Here is a 26238-nt window from a genome sequence, read left to right on the forward strand (position 1 = left end):
AAGGTGTGTTGGAAATATGGGAAAACATTTTTGTATCTCTTCCTCTTGATGAAGCCAAGCACTGGTGAAACAGAGGTCCTTTGTCAAGGAGAGTTTGTCTTGACAACGGGTCTCTAGATGTGGCAGCTAGAATGGATTGACGCCTAACACAGCACATTTACAGTGCGGATTTGCAGCTACATGCAGCACACTTGCAGTGCACATATAAATTGCTGTTTGTGTGCTTAGCATTTGGCCCAGGAACAATATTACTCAACAGAGTGCTGGAGACTTCTATAAATTATATTTAACAAAAGTTCAATTGATATATGGTCATTTTTAGATCCATTAAGTGGCTTGTGATAGGATATTTGAGCGCTCAATATATATATATGAACAAAATCAATGTTTTTAAAAAATGTGTAAAAGAAAAATTATTGTTTAATAAAGAAGTGTGATTGTATAAAGTGAGAGGTATTCTGTTAAAAAGATACCTATCATCATTAATGTTCATGATAATTGCATAATTACTTGTGTATTTTATTTATTTATTTGTGTGTTTATATTTATTTATTTATTTATTTATTTATTTATTTAAAACTTTTCTATACCGTCGTATAGTAGAGCACCATCACAACAGTTTACAGTTAGGCACAAATATGTGGTTTCTAATTTATCCAAAGGGTGCCGTTATTATACGGTTACATAGTTTGATAATATACTCTAAATGGGAAAGGGTGTGATTACCATTTACTATTAACTGTCTTTATAATTTAATACTTAAATTGTGAGAAAATAACAAAAGTAAGCAATACTGCTTTTTCTTGCTGAATTCCTGCTTTGTGTATGTGTTATTCCGTTACCTCACTGTGAAATGCTTTTTTGAAGAGCCATGTTTTTAAGCCTTTTTTGAAGAGTTTTATTTCTTTCTTTCTTTTATATATATATATATATATATATATATATATATATATATCGGTTATGACATCTACTGTAATAAGTTGTTATTCCTGTAAACCAGAGTGAAGGCTTGTACCAAACTTCGGTATATGAAGTAGAAGAGAATTTGGACTCCTGCCATAAGGGCAAAAAAAAAATAGAATACCTAATTTAATAGAAAAACTATGACCCAGAAGAAAATTTGTGAGATTCCCAGCCTCCAACCTCCAGCCTCCAACATCCTGGTCCACAACCTTTTGAAGAACTTTCACCAACAGCATCCCAGGAAGCCCGAAACCTCAGGAAAGGGGGCTTATGAGGGAGTAATTTTACATTCAGCTGTCTGTGGTCTAACCCCACAAACCTTTGCTTTCACCTCTCTGGCCGGGCCCCCAAACCCAGTGACACATCATCAGAACTCATTGCAGAAGGATACTGCTCCTCTTCGCAGTGACATGCTGCCATCTGACCTTATGGCAGGCCGCCGCCGTGCTCCTCCTTAGTCACGCAAGTGGCCGATGCTGTTGTTCTATTTAAAATGTCTGCAGTGGGAAAAGCCCTACGGCGCCTCTCGATGACCTCACTCAATCAGGCCTATAAAAGGACCTCTCGACCCCTCTCTCATCATCTCAGCAACAGGTCCACCTGCTCTATAGTACAGTGCGTTGCTTTCAGCATCCTTGTCTTCAGTTTCTTTATTTCAGCATCCTTGTCTTCAATTTCTTTGTTCCAGCAGCCTTGTCTTCAGTTCTTTAGCCCAGCCTCACCTTCAATTCTTCAGCCCAGTCTCACCTACAGTTCTTCAGCCCAGCCTCGCCTTCAGTTCTTCAGCTTAGTCTTGTCTTCAGTTCTTCAATCCAGCCTTGCCTTCTGTTCTTCAGACCAGCCTGTCTTCAGTCATGTCCAGTTTGTCTCTGTCTTCATCTGCTTGTCTCCAGCCTTGTTCCTACTGTGCCTACCCTGACCTCCCTGACTTGCCTATCTGTCCCTTGTCTTCTCCCTCGGACGGATACCTGGTATTGTCCTCAGCCTGACACACTTGACCGCTGCCTGCCTCTGACCACCTGCCTGTGACCCAAGCTATCCAAGGACCACCACTTATGCCATCAACAGATACCCCACCTAAGAACTGCTGGCCCTGGTACCCCAAATGCTCGACCTAAGGGGAACGAGGGCTGGTATAGGCGAAGCTCTCGCTGGGTCTCTGCTTCATTCTGGTCTGCCTGCCAATGGTGGTAACCTGCATGGCTCTTCCCTGCAGGTTGCGTCAATCGTGCCTTGGCCCAAGGGTCCAGAGATGTAACAATATCATTCTGCCATATGGCTAAAAAGAGGCAGGTGGCTTCAGCAGCACAGGTGGAAGATAGGCCATATCACAGCCTGTGTGGTCCAGTAGAGAAGCAGACAGCATTGTGTAAGAATCAGGTCATATCACTGTTTGTCCCACATGATCTGGAAGGAGGTACAGTGGCTCTGAAGGAAGCAATAGGTTTGCCAATGGGGGGAAGGGGGAAGGAGGAGGAGAGAATCAGGAATGGGGGCAAGAGTGCAGGGAGCTATTAAGAGCATAGAGAAGATTGGGGGATAGGATGATAGTATGAGCGTGGAGAAAGTGCAAAGAGCTAGTAAGAGTATGGATGAGGTTGGGCCTGGAGAGGGTCAATTTTACAGTAGGAAGCTCAGGCGCCGGACTTAGGAGCTAGAGTTATTCTTTAAAAGGTCACCTTTGGGTTTTGACGGCTGAGGTCTTTTTACTTCTGTGTTTTGAGGATTTAGTTTTCTCCTACCATACAGATTATTTTATGTTAGGTTTACTTTTGTGATCAAGAAACAATTGACCACTCAAATTTGTTTTAATAGTGTGCGAAAAAAAAAAATCTCTAATACAATTGATACACGAAGCAAATGGAGGCAGTGAGATATAAATGCATTTGGGATCACGTGGTGCAGTGGACGAAATAGGATATGAGTCAATTTCGCTTTGATCCCCCTCCCCCCCCCCCCCCCCCCCCCGTCTGCTTAACTCACCTCCATTGATAATTTTGTCTTTCTAAAAGTGCCTCAAAAGGTGAGAAACATGGTGTGAGCCCGTTATCTTGTCTGGTGATAGGCGCATGTCGACAAGATTTGCCAGGAGAGACAAGAAGAAAGATAAAATCGGTGGATGCCAAGATGGCAGATAATCGTCAGACCCCGGAACACCAGCAATGTCTCCCATAGCTCTTATAGTTCTTGGTAGATGCCCTTGAGCTGGAATTCAAAAAAATAGTGGACAAACTTGAGGAGGTAACTAAAAAAATGACAGCTTATTAGTCGCGCTTTACTGACTTGGAGCAATGAGTATCGGACAATCAGGACATGGTGCAAGCAGTCAGTGACGACCTTACAAAATTAAAATTGCTGGTTAATAAACAAGATGACAGGCTAAACAACCTAGAAAATTGATCGCACCGTAATAATTTGAGATTTGTGGGGCTGCCTGAGTCAATCGAAGAGAGAGAGTTTTTGGAAACCTGGCTTGCCTGAGAACTAGGCCTAACTGTGACACGGGACCCGCTGCATATTGAATGAGCTCACAGACAGGGGTGCAAAAAGAGAAGGCAGACAGACTACGAGTGGTCATCACCAGATTTTTGGATTTTGTACAAAAAACAGAGGTTCTTCACGCAGTATGCTCTGGGAAGAAGCTTTCCCATGATAAGAAGTGTTTTGGTGTTTCAGGATTACTCTATGAAACTTTCACTGTAGAAGAGAGAATTTACTTCTGTATGTTCTTGCTTATATGCTGTGGGTGTGCGCTTTGTGTTGGTGTACCCAACAAAACTAAAGAGGCAATTTTCAAAAGGATTTACACGTGAAATTGTAACTACTATTGTAGCAATTTTCAAAAGCCATTTATGCGTATAAAGTGCACTTACATGGGTAAATATAATGAACAATTCAATGGGAAATATTGTAGCAATTTTGAAAAGCCTACTTAATCAGGTAAATTGCATTTAAATGAGCAAAACCCATTTTTAAGCGTGTAAATGCTTTTGAAAATCAAGCCCTCCAGGGAAACTCTTAGGGCTTGGCATCCAGGGAGAAGCTAAGGTTTTCTTGGCAAAGATGGAAGAGAAATGATTTCTCCTTTATGCCTATAATGTTGGCTGACACAATTATTTGTCGAGGAACTGGTTAGCTTGGTGCCTTCGGGAAAGGTATGTACTTTTGTTTCAATGAGACTAAGTGTCCTCCTCTGTACTGGGGTCTTCTGCAAAAATGCAAGAATATATGGGCCAGCATAATGTACAGGATCATTGGATAACTGGAAAATTTGAGGATTTCCTTATTTCCTCTGTACCGGGAGCGCAGAGGTTTGCTTTTGGATTCCAAACACTGAAAGACTAAGGGGTAGATTTTCAAAAAGTGCGATTTGGCGTACTTTTGTTGGCGCATCAGGCGCCAACAAAAGTACGCTGGATTTTAGTAGATACGCGCATAGCCGCGCGTATCTGCTAAAATCCTGGATCGGCGCGCGCAAGGCTACCGATTCCGTATAGCCGGTGCGCGCCGAGCCGCGCAGCCTACCTCGGAGCGGCCTCGGAGGGAACTTTCTTTTTGCCCTCCCCTCACCTTCCCCTCCCTTCCCCTACCTAACCCACCCCCCCGGCCCTGTCTAAACCCCCCCCTTTACCTTTGTCGGGGGATTTACGCCTCCCGGAGGGAGACGTAAATCCCCGCGCGCCAGCGGGCCGCTAGCGCGCTGGGACGCGACCTGGGGGCGGGTCCGGAGGGCGCGGCCACGCCCCCGGACCGCCCCGGGTCGTAACCACGCTCCCGGACCCGCCCCCGAAACGCTACGTCCCGCCCCGAAAATGCCGCGCGGATCGGGCCCGCCCCCGACACGCCACGACATGCCCCCGACACGCCCCCTCGGAAAACCCCGGGACTTACGCAAGTCCCGGGGCTCTGCGCGCGCCGGTAGGCCTATGTAAAATAGGCGCACCGGCGCGCAGGGCCCTGCTCGCGTAAATCCGGGCGGATTTACGCGAGCAGGGCTCTTAAAATCCGCCCCTTAGAATGCTGTTGATGTGTTTCTAACTTTATGGGTTATCTCATGTTCCTTATGTAGACTGTATCTTTGCTGCTTTGTATTGTTTTTTTTCTTCTCAGAGGGATATGGGGTCTTCGAGGCTGTATATTTACTAGAGTGATGGAAGTGAGGAGATGGGGGAATCTAGTGCGCTGAAAAGTGATCTTACTTGATGGTTGCTTATGGGGATATGGGGGAGGGGTGGTCAGAGGGAGGGGAAGGGAGATTAAATATCTTATTGTACTTTGGAAGGGTTACTGTGGGGGCCTTTGGGAGCACCTTGGGATCTTAAAGGATATGGTGGACTAATTAATTTGGGCAGGAGTCTTAGCTGGGGAGACTTCCGTGGTTTAATTCCTAATAAGCGGTTTTTAGTTGTTTTGTGAGGCAAACATGGATAAACCTAATGTGAAGATAGTGTCATGGAATGTATGTAGTATTCATAAACTCATAAAGAGAACAACAATTCTCTCAGCTCTGAAAAAAATGTCAGCGGACATAGTTTTTTTTTTCTTTCAAAAAACACATTTGAATGATATTGAGCATAGGAAGCTTCATAGATGGTGGGTGGGAGAGGTGAAATTCTCCTCAGCCAATACTAGATCCGCAGGGGTGGCAAATCGTATTCATAAAATTCTATCATTAATAGTAAAAAAAGAAATTAGAGACCCATGAGGATGCTATGTAATTTTACAGGGAGAACTGTACCGGAAACAGATAGTTCTATGCAATGTGTATGCCTTGAACAAGTATGACCATTCTTTTTTTGCAAATTTAGTGCACCTATTGGTTCCTAATTTGGAGGATTGTTGAATAATAGGAGGAAACTTCACTTTTATACAAGACCTCACTCTTGGTAAGTCTCATCCAACATCAAATGACAGGGCTTCCAGAGGAAAGGTCAATTCATATTTAAACTCTGAATTACATCTTATTAACATCCCGAGAACCCTCTACCCATTGGAGAAAAATTATACTCATTTATCTAGGGTGCATGACACATTTTCCAGAATAATTATCTGTTAACTTCCAGGACTGCCCTATCTAGACTGGAGGATACTGGGATTGATGAGATAAAAATTTCAGACCATGCACCAATATGGGTGAGTTTACAAGAAGCTGGAGAAAAAGGCTCATGGAACTTTCTGGAAATTTCCATATTATCTAGCCACTGATTCACATTTCCACACTATTTAAAAGCAAAATGGGCAGAATATGAAGAGTATAATGCCTCACATTCTGATGATCCGGTGTTATTCTGGCAGACGGCCAAAGCCGTTTTGAGAGGCGATATTTAATTTATAATAAGAAGGAAAAGAGATATGGATAAGCATATACTAGATTTAGAAGAGAAATTACGTTACTAAAAATTAAAACTGATTGCTGAGAATACTAGGACCCATAAAGAAGCTTATGTTTCAGTGCAAGTAGCGTTGAATACGCTTTTGCACCAAAGAGCCAAAAAGAGTGTTCTCTGTTATAAATATAAGCTGCATCAGCATAGTAATAAGGCTGGTAAACTGCTAGAAGGCTTGTTAAATTGGCTGCAGGCCCCCATTTCTTATCTTTTAAAGGTACAGCGGGGAATATGGTTAACGCTAATAAGGCTATATTAAATATTTTCAGATTTTTACAAAAAAACTGTACACATCAGAAGGCTTTGATATCACTAAATGTAATCACTTTTTGCAGAAATTGAATCTTCGAAACTTTGATGAACAACAATTAGCTAAGTTAAATCGGGCAATCAGTGTCTAAGAAATTTTAGTGGGAATCTAGGTGGCAAAATTATTGAACTCCCCAGGCTTCGATGGATTCAATGCGGAGTTTTATAAAATCTTGGCTGAGCAGGTGACACCTGTACTTCATAGGGCCTATGCCGAGCTGATAGATAAAGGAGAATTCCCAGCAAATGTTAATAAAGGCAGTGATTACAGCTATCCCAAAGTCAGGGAAGGACCTGGCCTTGGCATCTTCATACCACCCAAACTTCTTGCTGAACTTTGATCAAAAATTGATCGCTAAGATAATGGCAGATTGGCATTGATTTCACCAAATTTTATTGATCAGGGGCAGGTGGGATTTGTGAGAAGGCGGTACGCTGTAACCAATATCTGGAAGATTCTAACTGCTATTGCTAATTGTCAAAATAGTAAAACTCCTTTTATGGTAGTCAGCTTTCATGCTGAGGAAGCGTTTGACAGAGTAGACTGGCCATACTTATTTTGCCTGCTGGAACATATGAAATTAGAGGGGCTATTTCACAAAGTGGTTCAGTTGTTATATAATGGGCCCGTGGTGAGTGTTTCCGCCAATGGTGAATATTCTTCTATCTTCCCCATACACAGAGGGGCGGATTTTAAATGCCCTACGCGCGTAAATCCGGCCGGATTTACGCACTCAGGGCCCTCGCGCGCCGGCGCGCCTATTTTGCATAGGCCACTGGCGCACGCAGAGCCCCGGGACGCGCGTAAGTCCCAGGGCTTTCTAAAAGGGGCGGGGAGGGGCGTGTCGGGGGCGTTCCCGAAACGACACGGCGTTTCGGGGGCGGGCCCGGGGGCGTGGCGCTTTTAGCAGGCGTAAATCTGCCAACAAAGGTAAGGGGGGGTTTAGATAGGGCCGGGGGGGTGGGTTAGGTAGGGGAAGGGAGGGGAAGGTGGGGGGAGGGCGAAGGAAAGTTCCCTCTGAGGCCGCTCCGAAATCGGAGCGGCCTCGGAGGGAACAGGAAGCGCGTATCTTATAAAATCCAGCGTACTTTTGTTCGCGCCTGGTGCGCGAACAAAAGTACGCGATCGCGCAATTTTTTAAAATCTACCCCAGAGGTACTAGACAAGGGTGCCCTTTGTCACCGCTGTTATTTCTTTCGACTCTAGAACCTTTACTGAACTCCATACAAAGGGGTACATATTGGTTCAGGGATTTTCAAATATGCCACATTTGCGGATGATATTTTAGTATTCTTATGTCAGCTAGAAACATCACTCTCAAGGCTTCTGCTTCTTTTCGAAGAATTTGGAGAATTCTCAGTTCTTTGGCTTAACAGGGATAAATCTGAGGTACTGTCATATCCTGACTCAGTTCAAAGAAACTGGGTGGGGGATTTTCAGCTAAAATGCGCATCTGGCTCCTTTAAATACTTGGGACTTGACCTTAGATCGGGGGAAATTATATTCATTAAATATTTCTCCTCTTCTTTCAGTAACTAGGGAGAAATTGCTCACTTGGCAACAATTGCCTCTTTCTTTAACTGGCCAGGTCAATCTTTTCAAAATGATATTATTTCCAAAATGGTTGTATATACTTCAGACTTTAACCCATTAGGTTACTACAGAAGGATATTGCTATTTTGGAAAAATTGTTACTGACGTTTCTATGGAGGGGGTAAGAAATCTAGGATCTCACTTGTTAAATTGAAGAAGTAGTCAAAGGATGGCTTGGGACTCCCAGATATGGGGAAATATAATTTGGCCAGTTTGAGGATCCTGTGGGATTGGTTATATAATATCTCGAAATATGTATGTATTGAGAGTGAGAAGGATTTAACAGCTCCATTGGATCTTAGATATGTGTTATATGTGGGGGTTGCCCTCAGGATCACTGAACAAAATCTTACTCACTTCTCTACATTGGGCCTGGCGGAAATTACTGAGCTCGATGAAACTCTCAAAAACCTGCTCACCATTGTTACCTATATAGGGTAATGGTGATTCTGCTCTGGGAATTCAATCAAAAATCTTTGAATATTGGAAAAGACAGGCGATAACCCAATTAATTCATGTTTGTGTTGGACATGGCACTATTTTGTCCTCCTCAGTTTTAAAAGATCAAGTTTAGGCTATGAGATTCTGATCTATTTCTTACCTTGCAGAGAGAGGATCTTGATGAGACCAAGACCATGCATCTTGACAATTTTTTCCGTTAGAGCGTGATAAGCTATCTCTGTCTAGGATGCATAAAGGAATATGTAAATTGGATCAAGAAATATGGATAGATTCGCTATGGGAAAAGTGGTTTGGGGGGAGTAAATTTTCACTATCCAAACACACGTTAAAATTATGTTTTAAGAATCTGAAGACCAATTCAGTGAACATGTGCTTGAGGGAGTTACAATTCAAATTCTTACAGAGGGCTTATATATAATCACAATCCTTGGCCTTTAAATCTGGCATAGTAGATATAGAGATTTGTATAAAGTGTTGCTTGGAAAAAGGAACACTTACTCATACATTTTGGTCCTGTCCTAAGATATTATCATTTTGGAGAAAGTTATTGTACTATTTGGGGGAGATTTTGAATTGTACTGGCCCTCTTAATATGGAGTTAGTACTGCCCTTTCATATTGTGAAAACTGGGGGATCGAAGCTTTGCCAAGAAGGGGTTTGCATTGGGAAAGAAATCTGTCTTAATAGTGTGGTGGGAAGAAAACTCACCTTCTTATTGGCAATGGAGAAATTCCTTGCATGAGATGATGATCATGGAATCTATGGTTTCCCATATTAATTTCTCTTTTCAAACATGCATTTTGGCAATATGGGAAAAATATATTCAGAGTTTATCTGGATGAGCTCGGAGTATGATCCTTAATAATTTGTAAGGTGATTTGAAGACTTACCTGGTGAATTCATTCTTGGATTAGTAGTAATGCCCTCAACTTAGAGAAATCTGTTTATTCAACAAAACCCACTGTACAAACAAACCATGACATGTGAGCTGATTAACACAAATTAGGCATGAAATATTATGAATATCAGGCATATAAAACATCCTTGAACTAACAACATGGTCACAGTTGCGCAATGATAAAGATTCCGTGGTCAGCATATCATGTAGAGAGTTCCTCCATTGCCAATAAGTAGGTGAGGAGACACTCCGCTATTGTAATAAAATCAACTTTTTCCCCAGCAGGAAGGCTGTCCATGCAAAAATAATTTAGAAATATCTTTGTGAAATAGTATTAGTTCAGAGGAGAAAGGCATATTGCAATCCAACAAATTAGTGACTTAACCAAAAACTTTCCCCCAGAACTTCTTGATAACAGCACAGTCCCAAAAAGCGTGGGATAAGGTACCTTGAGCCTGCCTACATTTCACACATATCCTAGAATCTGTGAGATTAGCATGGAAGCCTAAAGTTTGGGAAATGAAGGCCCTATGCAAAAATTTTAACTGTATTTCTCTTAAGTATATGTTTGAAGAAATAGATTGCAAACCCATAAAGCAGGATTGAATCTCTCTCTCAGTAAGAGAAAAATTACCTTCCATCACCCATCTATCCCACATTTCCCCTGCTGAGGGAAGTGGGGATAAAGTTTGCAAATCCCTGTACATTAAGGAGCTTGTTAATTTCCGTTGTTCAATATGAAAGAAATCTTCAATTTTAAGTACCCACTCCTGAGAAAGGGAACCTTTGGGTAAAGAATTAACATAATGACACAATTGTAAATAAGAAAAGTGATCCACAGTCCGGGGACCATATTGGGTGACCAACTCAGGAAAAGGTAAAATGGAACCATCCACAACCAGTACCTGTTGAAGGATTTTTATTCCCCCACCCCCCAACCCAATGACCAAAGGATAAAGATTGGGAGCCAGGAGAAAAATCACCATTACCCTTAATAGGCAAAAACGGGGAGCAGAAACTATCTGCAGACTACATTCGCATCATCCTGCACCATGCCCAACATACTGGAGAAACCAGCACATTGTTCAAATGAGGATTATTTATGGGGCTAGGGTGGGCATGCAGCAAATAACGTAGATCAGCGGTTTACTCAAAGCTCTTTCACTCTCCATACAAACATTCTTGCCCCCACTAAAAATCCACTCCTGCACCAACCTCAGTAAACTAGCCAAATTATATTGTTCCATGTCTGGCATATTCAAACCCCCCCCCCCCCCCTATTCCAAGTTTGTTTAAGTCTACAAAGGGCTGCTCTTGGCTTCTTTCCGTTCCAAATAAAGTGAGTAGAAATATGATCCAATTTCAGGATATCCCTTCGTTTCAATGTAAGGGGCAAAGTTTGACGAACATACAACCATTTAGGAAGCAAAATCATTTTGAGGAGGTTGATACGCCCTAGCAACGATAAAGGTAATGGGTGTCATACCTGACACTTCCCCTGAGAAAGCGCTAAAAGGGGAAGCACATTTAAATTGTATAAATTCCCTAAGTCAGATGAGATAAATAAGTCTGGATATGCGATAGCTTCTGATTTATCCATATTAAGTTGAAAACCAGAAAATCCCCCAAACTGACAATTAACACTCAAGAGAGGCTCTAGGAAAGTTACTGGGGGTGTAAGAAACATGAGCAAGTCATCTTCAAAGGCTGCATATTTAAAGTGATGGGCACCTAAAAAAAATACCCTTCACACCATCATGCATTTGAATGGCTTGAAAAAGAGGTTCAAGAGTAAACAAAAATAATAACGGAGACAATGGACAGCCTTGCCTAGTGCCCCTATTAATAAGAAAAACTTCAGAATATTCCCCGTTAGCTATGAGTCTTGCCTGAGGGGTAGCATACAGTAAGCGGATCACCTGTCTGAAAAACCCAAATGATCCAAAACACAAAAAAGGTATTCAACCCTATCAAACACTTTTTCAGCATCAAAGCTCACCATCAGAAAGGGATTGGCAGAGCGCTTACATAAGAAAATAGCAGTAAGAAGGGAACGAACATTGGCTATTACATAGCGGTCCCTGACAAATCCCACTTGGCCAGGCTTAATAGAGTTAGACAAATACAAAGCTGACCTATCAGCCATAAGCTTGATCAAAATTAGTTAGGGATGTAGACCTATACGAGGCAGCCTGAGCAGGGTCCTTCCCTGGTTTTGGTAATACCGTAATAATTGCCTTGTTCTCCCCTCTAGGGAAACCCCCTTTCTCTGCAAAGGCTGCAAAGATCTTAGAGATTAGAAGCGAAATATGACTCAGTGCTATAGCCATCCAGGCCAGGGGCTTTCAATCATGCTGCCTGTTGAATTCCCACCCGCACCTCTTCAGGAGTAATAGGCTGATTTAAGAACTCCAAATGGAATGCCTGGAATACAATTATTTGGCAATTACCCAAACACTATTCTTAGTGTTTGGGTAATTGCCAAGTTCTTGTGGCCTGGTTTTGGCCTCTGTTGGAAACAGGATGCTGGGCTTGATGGACCCTTGGTCTGACCCAGCATGGCAATTTCTTATGTTCTTATGGAATGGCTGTAAATTAAGCAAATTCAAAAAATGGTTACATTGAAGTCTGTCAAAGCTCCCCGCTGAATATAGAGATCTTTAAAAATCCTTGAAGACCTGTAAAATTCCTGCGGTAGAATTAATCCTCTCCCCCTAGCAGTTTTTAAAGAAGGGATATAACTTCACTAGAAGTTTCCCCGATTTGTTACTATACTGGTATAACTTAAATTTATAGTACATGATACTTTTCTGAGCTCGTTGATGTAATAATGTATTAAGTGCTGTTTGAATAGACATGTTAACCTTCTTATTATGTGAAGAGTTCACGGAGGCTAGCAACACCTTCTGTTTCCTCAACCCTCCAATTCCAAGAGTCTCTTATCCAAATCCCTTTATGTTTGCTCAAGTATGCAATAATCTCCCCTCTCAGTACCGTCTTAGCAGCACACCAGAAGAGGATAGGATCATCCAAATGTTCCACATTGTTAGCTGCATTATCCACCCATTTAGTCCACAAAAAAGCATGACAATGGGGATCCTTAGCCAAGAAGTAGGGAAACCGCCATAGCTTATGAGAAATTCGGATCCAAGAAACATGAAAAACCATCCAAATTGGAGCATGGTCAGAAATTTTTATTACATGTATATCTGCCTCTAAAACATTAGAAAAACAGGCTTCCAAGGTCAGAATATATTCAATGTGTGAAAATTTGGAATGAGCCCTAGATAAATGGGTGTAATCTTTTTCTAAAGGATGTAAAATCCTCCAAGTGTCCACTAAGTGCAACACATCGGTGACAAGGGGTATCCCTTTATAGACCTGTGGGCGATCTGCTGAAGAGGAGTGAGTTCTCTCCAAGTCTGGATCATGAACCAAATTAAAGTCTCACCCCATAAAAATACAATCTCCAACATATGGTAATAGGAAATGAATAAGCCTAAAAAACAAGGAATGGTCATAAGAATTTGGGGCATAGAGATTACAGATCGCAACTAGGGTCCGGTACAACTCTGCTATCAAGATAATGTACCGGCCTTCTGGATCTGTAATTTCGTGCTTAATAACAAAAGGCAATTTCTTACGGATTAATATCGCAATCCCTGTTTCTTCGTGGGTGCTGAAGCAAACTTAACCCCCCTCCCACCCACCATTTCTTTAACTTAGTGTGTTCTACAGCATTCAAATGGATCTCTTGCAGGAATCCTATGTCCGAAAAAATTTTATTCAGTGTGGAAAGAATCATAGATCTTTTAATGGGCGAAGTGATCCCTTAGATATTCCAAGAAACAATCTTAATCCTGGATTTACCCATCACCCTATATAAAAAAAGCAAATACTCAGATAAACAAAGGCAGCCACAGGTGCCCTCCCAGCCGTGGCCCCCACAGAAGATATGGATTATTTGGCCAAAGATCCATTGAAAGCACTGTGTGTAGCACCACCTCGAAAAACTGTGGCATATGCCCCTAACTACCCTCCCCTCCAAACCCTGAACACTATAACCAACGATTGCAGGGGAGAAATCACCCACTATACACAAATCTTCTCACCCCCACACCAGCCCACATGAGCATTCACTGTAGCATGCTTGATAAGAGAAAAGGATAAGAGAAAAGGAAATAGGAAGAGACAACAAAAAAGGAAAAATATGAACTGTATATGCGAAGCACATTAATAAAGCATAGCTGAGAAATGAAGCCCCTGATCAATCTTAAGCAAGAAGCGGCACTTCACACTAGTAGTAAGGCAGATCCAAACAATGCACCATAAAATAAAGTCTCAGAGCAGAATTCATGGAAACCATATGTATTGGCTCTTTCTCCAGCCTCTCAACAAGCTTCTTGGCTTCACCAGGTGAGGAGATCTATTTGACCCCATCCGGAAGATCTATTCGAAGGCGGGATGGATATAACAAGGCAAATTTCACCCCCATCACATGTCATTTGGTGCATGAAAGGCCAAATTCCTGATGCTGAGCCACCAAATGCGTAGAGAAGTCTTGAAACACTAGAACCTTACCGTTGTCATTTCTCAGCATTTTACTGGACCTCAATAACCACAGGATTCTCGCTTTATGGGCAAAATCAAGAATTTTTGCAATCACCACTCTGTTGATCCGCTGACTCTCTCCTTGCACCTAGGCAGTGAGCTCGCTCGATGCGCAATGGACCACGTGAGCTTGAGAGGCCCAATTCTCTAGTGAGCCGTGATTCCAGGAAGGCTGGTAGGTCTACATCAGTGACTGATTCAGAAATGCCGACAAAATGCAAATTATTGCGGCATGATCTATTTTTGAGATCTTCGAGCTGATCCTCAAGTTTGTGAAGTAATGACGAGCTCTGCCATTTCTGCTGACATCGATTTAATAGTGTCCTGATTGTTGGAAACTAGTTGTTCCATTTCTTGAAAATGGAGGTCGTAAGCTTGCATACATTTTGCAACTTCAATCCAGTTTCTGACCAATTTTCTGGAACTCGGGCTCATGCGCCTCGACCACTGCCACCTTAAGGTCTTCCATCACGGCCAGGGAAGCAAAAGCCTATTCCGGGGTCCGCCGACACTCCGCCATTTTGGCTTCGCTAGTCCCGCTCTTCTCTTTTCCCTTTCTCGCTCCTTCCTGCCCACCTTTGTGCTCATTACCAAACTCCACTCGGAGCAGCAAGATCATGGAGATTGAATCGCATTCTTGTAAAGACTTATAAGCGAAAGTATGCAGCGATGGAAGCTGATTCGGGGGGTCGGATATTGGAGCAAAGCAGATCACATACCGCTCCTCTCACTGCACCATGTGATCTCATACCCTTAACTTATTACCCGAAGTAGGGGAAATGGTTATGGGGGAATGTTAGGGAGGAAGTGGGGTTTCTATCTTCTTTGAAAATAAGGATGCGTGGTTCTCGGATTCTGGATATACAAGAGTACAGGCATCCAGGATCTCTAACTTTCATTACAAGCAGTAAAATTAGAGGGTAGAGAAACAACTTTAAAATGAGAATAAAGGGATCACAATTGTCTAATGTTGGTATGTAGGGTCCTACCTGCAGAAGAGAATTCCGTTTTTTTTGTATAAACTAAGATTTCGATGCCTGTATTTTGGTGATTGTTATACTGTTATATTTTGCTTAATAAAGATTATGTAACCAAATGCAAACGCTTCAACTAAACCTCACTGGATACGTTTTGTTCAATCATACAAAAAAAAAAAAGGTATGTTGGAAAGGGAAAGCCTCAACTAGGCGCTTTAGACTGCTTTTGTGATAAACGCCTCAAAGCCATTTCCGGGCAGCATTTGGGATGTGCTTTGCCAGCTTTCTCAATACTAAAAAGATTTTATGTTTGTTATTTTTATTTATTTATTTTTTGTTTTAATTAAATGTAGATACAGCTCCTTTTGCAACAGAAGTTCCTGAACGTGGATTTCTCAGCAATTCTGAGAAGCGTAAAGAAGAAAAAGTATCTTACTTGCCTTTGCGGAGGAAGAATCATGATAATGCCTTAGAAGCCAGTGTACATTTTGTAATGGTTTGATTATATCATGATATTTTTAAAAAGTATAAATCTGTCTAATGCTGTAAGTTGGACGCTGTCCAGTGAATATTTCTACCCTTTGTATAATTTGCGGACACAGAGCTTGAGTTACATGTTTCTGTGTGTGTGTGTATGTGTGTGTGGGAGAGGGGACCTGTAATGAGGGTCACATGATGTACGATGGCCTCTCTTCATGTCCCTCCCCTCCTCCTCTTCCTCCTAAGCCCTGCCAAATTATGGCTGTGTGGACTGGATCAAACCTTTATTGTAGACAAATTTTATTATTAGCAGCGAACTCCTGAATCAAGCTTGTATTCTTGTGCTGGAGGAAAGAATAAATAGATTTACTGAAGTATTTAATTCTGAACAATGAATTACTGTAGCCTTCTGAAAATAGGAGGAACAGATTTGTGTATTTAAAGGACAGAATAGCCATCACTTGTACAGTGGATTCTTACAAGAACCCCTGGCAAAAAATGCATTTTGAGGCCAATATTTAAAGATAGCTGGCTATATAAGTTAGCTGGATAAGACTTAATCTTGCTAATTGACATGGAATATTTGGCGGCACGGCAATGGCACTGAATATATACCCAGATATGTATTCAAGTTAGCCGGTTAAGCTTATCTGGCTAATTTTAGACATGCTATGGGGCATGTCTAACCTATCTAAGCTACATGGATAAGTCCAAATTTCGGCACTTATCCGTCTAACTTTGATGGATAAGTATTTCCTCCCTGTTATGCCCATTATCTGCACCTGACTTATTCAGCTAAGCGCTGCCTGTTGAACATAGCCAGATATTCAGCGGCTGTTACTTAAGCCCGATAAGTCCTATTTATTCAACCGTTTGAATATCAACCTCTTTATTTCTAAGCCACTTTCAAGTTCCTTGCACATCCTATCCTGCGGAATTAATTTCTCTTTTGGTTTACTGAAATAACTTCTTAAATTGGATATTTCTTACTATGCTAGACAAAATTTTCTTGCAAACAATTATTTTGCCAGAAAAAAAATTCTTTTCACAGTCTCAAGCAGGACTGGTGCAAGAGTATTCAGTGCCCTAGACAAACCTTACAGCTTTACGCATCCCTCCGCTAGTCTCACCCTCCCACCACAATTAAAAATTAGGCCTCTGTAATAACAAATTTTACATGAAAGAATAATCAGAGTTCAGTCTTCTGAGATAAAACATGCATATTATATTTACAGAAAATCCGACAAAATAAACACTTGAGATCCATAAAGTATTAGTCTATAGTAACACATATTGGGCCAGATTTTGTAATCTATCCCAATTTTATAACATGTGTGCGCAGCCGCGCACATGTTATAAAATCCAGGGTCGGTGTGCGCAAGAGGGTGCACACTTGTGCACCTTGCACGCGCCGAGCCCTAGGGGAGCCCCGATGGCTTTCCCCGTTCCCTCCAAGGTCGCTCCGAAATCGGAGTGGCCTCGGAGGGAACTTTCTTTTCGCCCCCCCACCTTCCCCTCCCTTCCCCCAATCTAACCTGCCTCCCAGCCCTATCTAAATTCCCTCCTACCTTTATTATTGAAGTTGCGCCTGCCTCTGGGCAGGAGTAGGTTGCGCACACCAGCCAAGTGGGCCTTCAGAGGCCTCTGGCCACACCCCCACCCCACCCCGGATTGCCCCACCCCGCCCCTTTTTTCGAGCCCTGGGACATTTGCGCGTCCCAGGGCTTGCGTGCGTCGCCAAGCCTATGCAAAATAGGCTCGGCGCTCACAGGAGCGGGTTTTTGAGGTTACGCGCGTATATTACGCTCGTAACCCTTTGAAAATCCACCCCATTGAGTGTCAGCTTGGCCCTCAGAAGGCCAAGAGTAAATGGAATTACAATTTCAATCTAAAAAACCTCCCGTACCAAAACAGCACTAACTGCCGGCATTCAAACAGCAACAACTATGAAAAGGCAACCCTGCAAATATTGCACCAGGTCCTAAAACACCAATATACTTCCTTTTAGGAAAACAGAATAAGCCAAGCTGCTATAAATCCCTACACAGAAACTGCATGCTGGCAGAATATCTCACCTTGGTCTTATATGCAGAATACAGAGAGACCCTCACCAAATACAAACTGAAAATCGCAACATGCCAAACTCTGTATGCAATGCAACAATGGGAAAACAGATACATTAACATTCCTCATCAAATATCAAACAATAAATTCAAGAAAAATAAAATATTAATAGTAGAAAAACCATATTAATAAAAATAGAATTGCACAAGGCTTTTCTTTCGCAGCAGGCTTTCTGGTATCATTAACCAACTGATTATATTTCCATCTTAATCTATGATTTTAATGCCAGAAGTTATAGCATGTCACTTGATTAGAGGGTTATTTATGTATGGTTTTAGTTATTTATGTTTTTTGTATTATATTTTATATATGTTTTATTGTACATCACTTCAGCCGTTAGTGTGAAGCGATTAATACATTTTATTAAATGAAAATGAAATGAAAATAATATCTCAAAACAGCTGCTGAATAAAATAACCTCCAATAATTAAAAACGCATTTAAATTTTCCAAACATTAATAAAATATTACAAAACATCTGATAATATGTAATAATTGAAATAAATGAAGATTTAAAAATCCCCTGCTTTCCATATCTGGGAATTTTTTATTTCCAAATGCTCAAAGGTTGCTGTGGATTAGCAGGGAGAGAAAGAATGTTGTTGCACATAAACTTTCTACTCTTTCATTCACACATACATGCTCTTTCATTCACACACACACACACACACACATACATACAGGTGCTCTCACACACATATGTACACCTTGCTCTCTTACACACATACACACACACACCTCTGTTCTCTCCCCCCACATGTTCACACATACACACACCTCTGCTGTCTCACTCATAGACACATGTTCACACATACACACACCTCTGCTGTCTCACTCATAGACACATGTTCACACACACACCTCTACTGTCTCACTCATAGACATATTCACACACACACCTCTGCTGTCTCACTCATAGACACATGTTCACACACACACCTCTGCTGTCTCACTCATAGACATGTTCACACACACACACCTCTACTGTCTCACTCATAGACATATGCTCACACACACACACACACACACATACTTCACTTTTTTCCATCTGGAACTCAGAAGCCCAAACCAGGGTAGAAGCAGTGGAAGCCTCTTTCTATATCTATTGCACCTATAAGACCACTCCTTCTTCAGGTGGGGATAGTCTGATCCTGCAGTGGTCTGCTGCTCCTTTGGGTTGTGGGGGGCCAACCTTACTCTCGCCTCCAGCTCTTTCCCATGGCGCCTGCTACACTGCTCCTTTTGGCCTATGCTTCAGCCTGCTTCTCCCCAGACCACTGTGCTGGTGAGCTGCTTTATCCAGACCAGGGCCGGATTGGCCTATTGGGGCTTTGGCATGCTCCAGTGGGCCAGGCCGGCTAATCATGTGGTTGCAGTGGCCCCCAACGTCAGCTCGCAGAACCACTAGGCCCGACACCAACCTGCAGTTCTTAGTGAGAGGCTTTTAATTATCATTGTGGGGATGGCCTTAACAGTCTGGGGCCTGCTCTCCCTTTCTCCTTAACCAACACTGTGGCAGCCCGAGCTGCGATATGCTTGCCACTCTGCTCAGATGTCCATCCCCCACCCAAGATGGTGGCGGCGGCAAACACTTGCAGTGCTTCCATTTGCATCCTGCCTCAGAAGCTGCAGGCCACTGCTGGAGCCCAGGCCAGTGGGGCAGAAGAAAGAAGCCTTTGGCTGCCATTGGAGTCACAGTTGATGGGGCCTAAGATAGAGGGGAGGCTGTGGGCCACTGCTGGAGCCCAGGCTGGTGGAGCTGAAGAAAGAAGAGTGAAGCTGGCAGGGTCAAAGATAGAGTGAAGCCACAGCCTGCCACAGGAGTCAGGCCTGGAGGGTGCAAAAAAATAGAGGGAGGCTGCGGCCACCACAGGAGCCCTGGCCAGCCAGGCTGAAGAAAGGAGGAGGCTGAAGGCCACTGGTGGAGTGAAGAAAAGGCAGAGGCACAATCTTGAGAGAGGGAGCATGGTTCTCTGTGTGTGAGAGAGGGAGCAAGGCTCTATCTGCATATGTGTGTGTGTGTGAGAGAGAAGGAGCATGGATCTGTCTTGTGTGTGTGTGTGTGTGTGTGTGAGAGAGGGAGCATTGTTCTGTCTGTATGTGTGTAAATATGTGTCTGTGAGAGAGGAGGATTTTTATGTACCTCCCTCTCCTGCGAATCTATGACAATCTTAGGATGACAGGAAATCAAAAGTATGGAGAGCATGGCTTTTTTTATTTTTACTATTTTTAATTATTGGGTGTTATTTGTTATGTCTCTCAAACACCCAAAACATTTTAAAATAGTAAAATAAAAAAAAATGGAGCTTTAATTATTGGCTATTCTGTTCATGAGCTGTTTTGAAATATTTGTGCATTTTTTGGTATGTTTTACTATTATATTTTATTTCTTGATTTTATTTTATTTTTTAATGAGGAATGATGATGTTTGCTTTTCCATTGATGCACTGCATTCAGAGTCGACCTGTTGCAGTTTCCAGTTCAGTTTATGTCTGTATGTTTCTATTTATACTTTATGGTCCTTTTATTCCTAATTTGCTGAGGATCTGTGTTCTTCCTGTGTCAGACTGAAGTGAGGTATTCTGTTAGCATGTAGTTTCTGTCCTGGGATCTATAGCAGCTGGCTTGTTCTGTTTTCCTAATTAGAAGTGTATTGATGTTTGAGTGTTGGCAGTTAGTGCTGTTTTGGTATGGGAGGTTTACTGCACTGTAATTGTAATTTAGTTTATTTATGGCTTTTTATTTTAAGGGCCAAGCCCACACCCACTGTGTGTTACAATAGGCCTAATGCCATATGCGTTCCAAGTGACTTTTGCAGGGTTTTCTGGTTGGCACTACAGCAATGCATATAAATATAGTAGACATGTTGTGATATTTTTACTTCAGAAGACCGTACTACGAATGTACATTTTTCTTGTAAAAACTTATTACAAATGCACAATTTTTAATCGTGTGTATGAAGGGTGGGGCTGCGTCTGGAGGGTGCAAGGCTGTAAGGTTTTCCTAGGGTGCCTGAAGCCCTGGCTGCACTGAATTCCATCTGGAACTGTGCTGTCATGTGTCCAGGCTCTCCCCAACTGTGGCTGCAGCAAGTGACCAAGTGACCAAGTGACCAAGGCTTAATTTTTTCTTTTTCTTAAGCCCTAGAGGAAGCCAGCAATATGGATCACTTCTGGTACCCTCCCACCCTCACCCCTCGACCAGAAGCAGGTAGACCGAGCAGAGCCTAGGGCAGTGATTCCCAACCAGCGTGCATTTAGACCTAATCAGATGTGCCATGGAAAAGACATCACTACCTGATGCTCTGATCCAAGCTACCACCTAGCTCAGCTCTCAGCACCTTGCAGCTAATAGGAACTCCTTTCTGAGAACGTGGGTAATTATGCATGGGTCTTCCTAGCTACAGCACAAACTCTAGCAATTAATGGACTGCATGCAGGGCAGAGATAACTGGGACTCACTTTCTGCAGCACACACAGTGTGCACAAAGCCCCTGTCTTTGAATCCTTGAAGCCTTGGTCTTATATCCAAGCCGAGTAAGATGGGGGGAGAGTGTGCACTGAGCCCTGGATGTGATTCATTCTGAGCGTTGGGAGCAGCAGTGGAGAACTGCTCTCAACACTCAAAATGGGACAACCAAGGTGATGAACTGAACCAGTTGCTTACCCCACACTGACTCTTCCTGAGGAGCTGATGCATTGGGACAGGATCACGTGTGTCTCTTTGCCCCCCTCGCTTCTGTTTTAGAAGTGAGACTTGTGGGGGCTTTCAGTTCTTCCCTTTTGGCCATATGAGTACCTTCCATGTCTGCAGTGCCTGCTCTGTGGAGAGGTTGGGGTGCCACACAACAATTTCAATAATGTAGGTGTACTTCGGGTGTGAAAAGATTGGGAAACACTGTCCTAGGGAGCCATAAAAACAGCAGACTCTTTGTAGGACAGTTAATGAGGATATATGTTGGAGTGGGGGAGGCCCTGAGAAGTGGAGACAAGCTGCTGTCATACAAAGGGAGGGAGGGAGGGAGCCAGATGGGGGTAACCTGTGCAGTATTAGTGAGGCTTCCGACAGAAGTGGCTGGGCTGAGCTTTGAGAGGAGCAGCTGGCTGTGGAGCCAGTGAGTCTCCTGAAGGTGCCAAGAAGGGATGAGCATGGGAAAGTGAGGGGGTTACCACGGGCTGGCAACAAGAATCAACTTTTACATAACGGTGTGGCAGTGCTGGGGCAAGGGGGATAATGAGCAAATGAGCAGCAGCAGCACAACAGCAAATGCCTTTGTGTGTGTGTCTTTTTCTGTGTCTGATTATGTGTGTCTGAGCTACTGACTGGCAGTGTGGTTATCTCATTACTTGGCAACTGGTGCAAGAGCTGTTTGGTTGGCAAAAGATTTTAACACCAGACCAGGTATCCAGAATACATGAGAGATGTGGGGAAGGCCAACTGATTGTATGGATGGAAGTGGGACCGCAGCTCAGTTTGCTCTTACCCCTGGTCTAGGATATGCTCTACTTAGTTGTTTAGAAAATACAAGAAAGATGTTTTTGTCTCAGTTCTCAAGCTCCAGGTCATGTGCTGGTGCCTCTCAACGATTGGCTTGGCCTGCTTTTGGGAGCTGTCGAAGTGTGCACTGCACAGAATGCTCACGTGTGAGTCAGGTACCCCATGTGTTGATTTTGACCAAAATCCCCCAGGCTGATATTTTCCAGCAATTCGCCCCTGATTCAGACACACTGCTAATTCTCCCGAGCACGGTAGCGGTGGGGATGGTACGTCTTTCCCTCTGCCCGCACGGGCCACAGAATACTACCTTTTCTTCCAGATTGGTGTGGTGGGGGGAAAAGGAGATGCCATCGCTGACGCTGCCACCCCCAGAGCCCTGGCACTCTAGGCGGCCACCTAGTCTGCCTACTGCTTTTACTAGCCCTAGTCCCATGGTGTTTCTTTGTATGGAAGTAATTTGAGAGATTCATGGCTAATATCCTTTCTTCTTTTAGATGCCTTTGAGCAGAAGCAAAGGAGCATGGAATTAAAAAATCCTGCTTTGGGGTTTCTGGCACAAGCAGCTAGCAGAAACCTGTGCAGCGCATTGCAACTAGTGCCTGTAAATGCCTTATGCTGGGTAAACATAGCATGAAGGGAGGCTTAAGAAATAGTTCCAGGTATGAATTTCCGCATTACCCAAAAAACAGACACAAGATCTAAAGAGCAGGTTTCTCTGCCTTCTCATTAAGAATGTGCAGAGGAAAGAAATTCATTTCAGTTTATTCATTCGTTTCATGGGCACTTCAATTTGTTTCTTTAGTTTCAAAACAAAAAAAAAAATATTTGTTGATTCATTATTTTGTTCGTTTGCCATTAAAGTAAATGGAGGAAGCACTGCAGTCTATTGAGGGCTCCAGAATTGGGGCTCATGAAATTTATGGGAAGACCAAAGTGCCTAGACTGTAGCAAAGTGGCATCGTAAAGGGGCAAAAGGGTACCAGCAGTGTCAGAGGGTCTCAAAGATACTGTCAGAGGAGCAAAGAAGCAGCAAGAATGGTTAGATCACCCCAAGGCTTCAAATGAGGGCACCAATAAGTGGCATGAAACCTGAAAGGCAGCATGAGAGACAAAGTGACACCAAAAGTGGAGAGGGAAGAAAGCTGAAAAAGTGGCAGGAAACCCTGCAAGGCACAGATAAAAGGACAAAGCAGCACAAAGAGAAGCATCAACACATCAAGGTACCATGAATGGTGCAAAGCAACCTCCCAGAATGGCAAGAATACCCCAAGGTGTAAGGTCTGGGGTATGACAGCAAGACCCTCAAGGTGCAAAATACTGGGTATGGTAGTAATGCTGAGTGGAAGAAAGACTCCTAATGTGAAGGATAGCAGCAAGGCAGAGTGGTATGGGAGACGTCTGTCTTCCCGTGGAAGTACTTGCCACTTGTCAGATTTAATACAAGAGAAAAACCTGCCATCAGTATAAATTTTGTGACATGAGCTTTTATTTCATTCCCTACTTGAACTTGATCGTGCTACACTGAATGGAATTATGGATTTCTTGTGAATTTGCTTTCCAAATAAAATGTTTGTCATAATCAGAACATGTAAATGGTTTCTCATCAATGTGGTTTTCATGGTAAGTTGTGAGGTTTGCTTTATTAAAAAAGATTTTACCAGATTCTATAGCTGAACACAGTCTCTGTTGATTTTTAGATGTTTCTTTATTTCTCTCCTACTTTTGAACTTTTACCACACTCTGAACATGGAAATTGTCTCCATTCTGCACATTTTCTATTCTGTCTCTGGTTTTTCCTTCTGATGATTTTTGTGGACAAACCATCCCAGTAAAATTTACAAAGAAACAGGGTGGGAGAGGCAGCCTGGGATTGTAGAGGGGTAGAAGAAAACAGTACGCTGTCTCACTTGACTCTGAGACTCTGGAGAGTAGCTTTCATCTCTGCCAGCTGGCTCTCCAAAGACTGTATCTAGTTAGAATTTTACCTACGCCTCCAGTTGCGGTTCCTTCTGGAATATTGTGAATCACCTGAGCTGGTTTCCAGATGTTCTGCTGGGTCAGCAGACTGCTCCTTGGGAGGAGGTGTTCTAGGCCTGTCAGATGTGGGACAAGAAGAGACAGAATTAACATCAAGGTTTGCACCTGACCTGAGTTAGGATAGATACCTGGTTCCTTTCTTTCCTCTTCTTATCTGTATACTGATCCCTAGTTTTATGGTATATTTCATAAAGCTTCTCCATTTCCTATATGAGGAAACCTAAGGCTGCTTTCTTGTGGGCAGATAAGAGAGCTCTATAATTATCAGGCAGCGCCTCATAAAGAACACCTCTTGGCACTTCGAGGTCTGCTTTGCTTGAGCAGGGCTCATCATAGAAAAACATTTGCGTTAGCTTGTGGCTAAATGCACTAGAGCTTCCATCCTCACCATAGAAACATGGCATAGGCAGTCTTCCTAGAGATAACTGCATTACATAAGAACATAATTGCCATACTGGGTCAGACCAAGGGTCCATCAAGCCCAGCATCCTGTTTCTAATAGTGGCCAACCCAGGCTACAAGTACCTGGCAAGTACCCAAACACCACCGCTGCCAGCAATAGCAGTGGCTATTCCTCAAGTCAATCCAATCAATAGCAGTCAATGGACCTCTCCTCCAAGAACCTATCCAAACCTTTTTTAAACACAGCTACACTAACTGCAGTAACCACATCCTCTGGCAACAAATTCCAGAGCTTAATTGTGCGTTGAGTGAAAAAGAATTTTCTCCGATTTGTTTTAAATGTGCTACTTCCTAACTTCATGGAGTGCCCCCTTCTATTATCCGAAAGAGTAAATAACTGATTCACATCTATACCTGAGTTTCAATATTAAAACTCCACAGAAGAAAGGATATTTTGGCCCTTTCAGAACTAATGTCTAAGAGATCAAAGGTATCATGAAGCTTAGCTAAATGCTGTAATCTTGTGAGACCAGAATTGTTTTGAAAAGGCTGAATCAGTGTCCGCATGGTTTTAAGTTGTTGGGCTAAACTTCTTTATACCTGATCTCCCTCTAGTGACGGTTGGAGGTATGACAGCCTAGGCTGACTCACCACGTTTAAAGGCAATAGCTCATTGCTATCCTGAGTCAAGCTTCCTAATCGGCTCTTTAGCTCTGCATTTTGCTTTTACAGATCAGAATGCTGCTGTAAATGTTTATCAGGCCGATGCAAGAGTGCGCTCAGCCGAGTGTGTACAACAGCACATCCAACCCCCCACGAAGCTAATAGCACTCATCACGTGCAAATGCATGTTGATAAGGCCATTAGCTATTCTCCCTGATACAAAAAAAAAAATGTGCGTCTGACGCACACATTTTTACCCTCAGAAATTAACACCTGCCCGGAGCAGGCATTAGTTTCTGAGCAGCCCAAAAAGTGAACAGAAAAGCAGAAAATACTGCTTTTCTGCACTTCCTCCGACTTAATATTGTGGCGACATTAATATTGTGGCAATATTAAGTCGGAGGAACAAAATGGAGGAGAGAACCTTTAAAAAATAAAAATAAAAAAAGTGTGTGCCACTGTCAGGATAGGAAGAGGGAGGCTCAATTAACGAGCATCCGTTTTCCTAACCCATGGCTGTGCACAAGTAAATCCGAGAGTCGTAAAATTGAGCGTCCATTTTCCTAAGCCGCTGACAGCCACCTCTCCTGGGCACCCGCTGCCAAGGAGGTGCTAGGGGCGCTCAGTTTCCCCCGTGTCTCTCTTTTTTTTTTTTACCATGGCAGCCCATTTCCATATGGCATCGGGCACCCTGGAGAGGTCAATTGGTCTGCATTAGGGGGCGGATTTTAAAAGGGTTACCCGCGTACCCACTCCTGCGCGCACTGAGCCTATTTTGCATAGGTCCAGCGACGCTCGCAAGCCCCGGGACGCACGTATGTCCTGGGGCTTGAAA

Source organism: Rhinatrema bivittatum, chromosome 9 (genome assembly GCF_901001135.1).
Source record: "Rhinatrema bivittatum chromosome 9, aRhiBiv1.1, whole genome shotgun sequence".
NCBI classification, from domain to species: Eukaryota; Metazoa; Chordata; class Amphibia; order Gymnophiona; family Rhinatrematidae; genus Rhinatrema; species Rhinatrema bivittatum.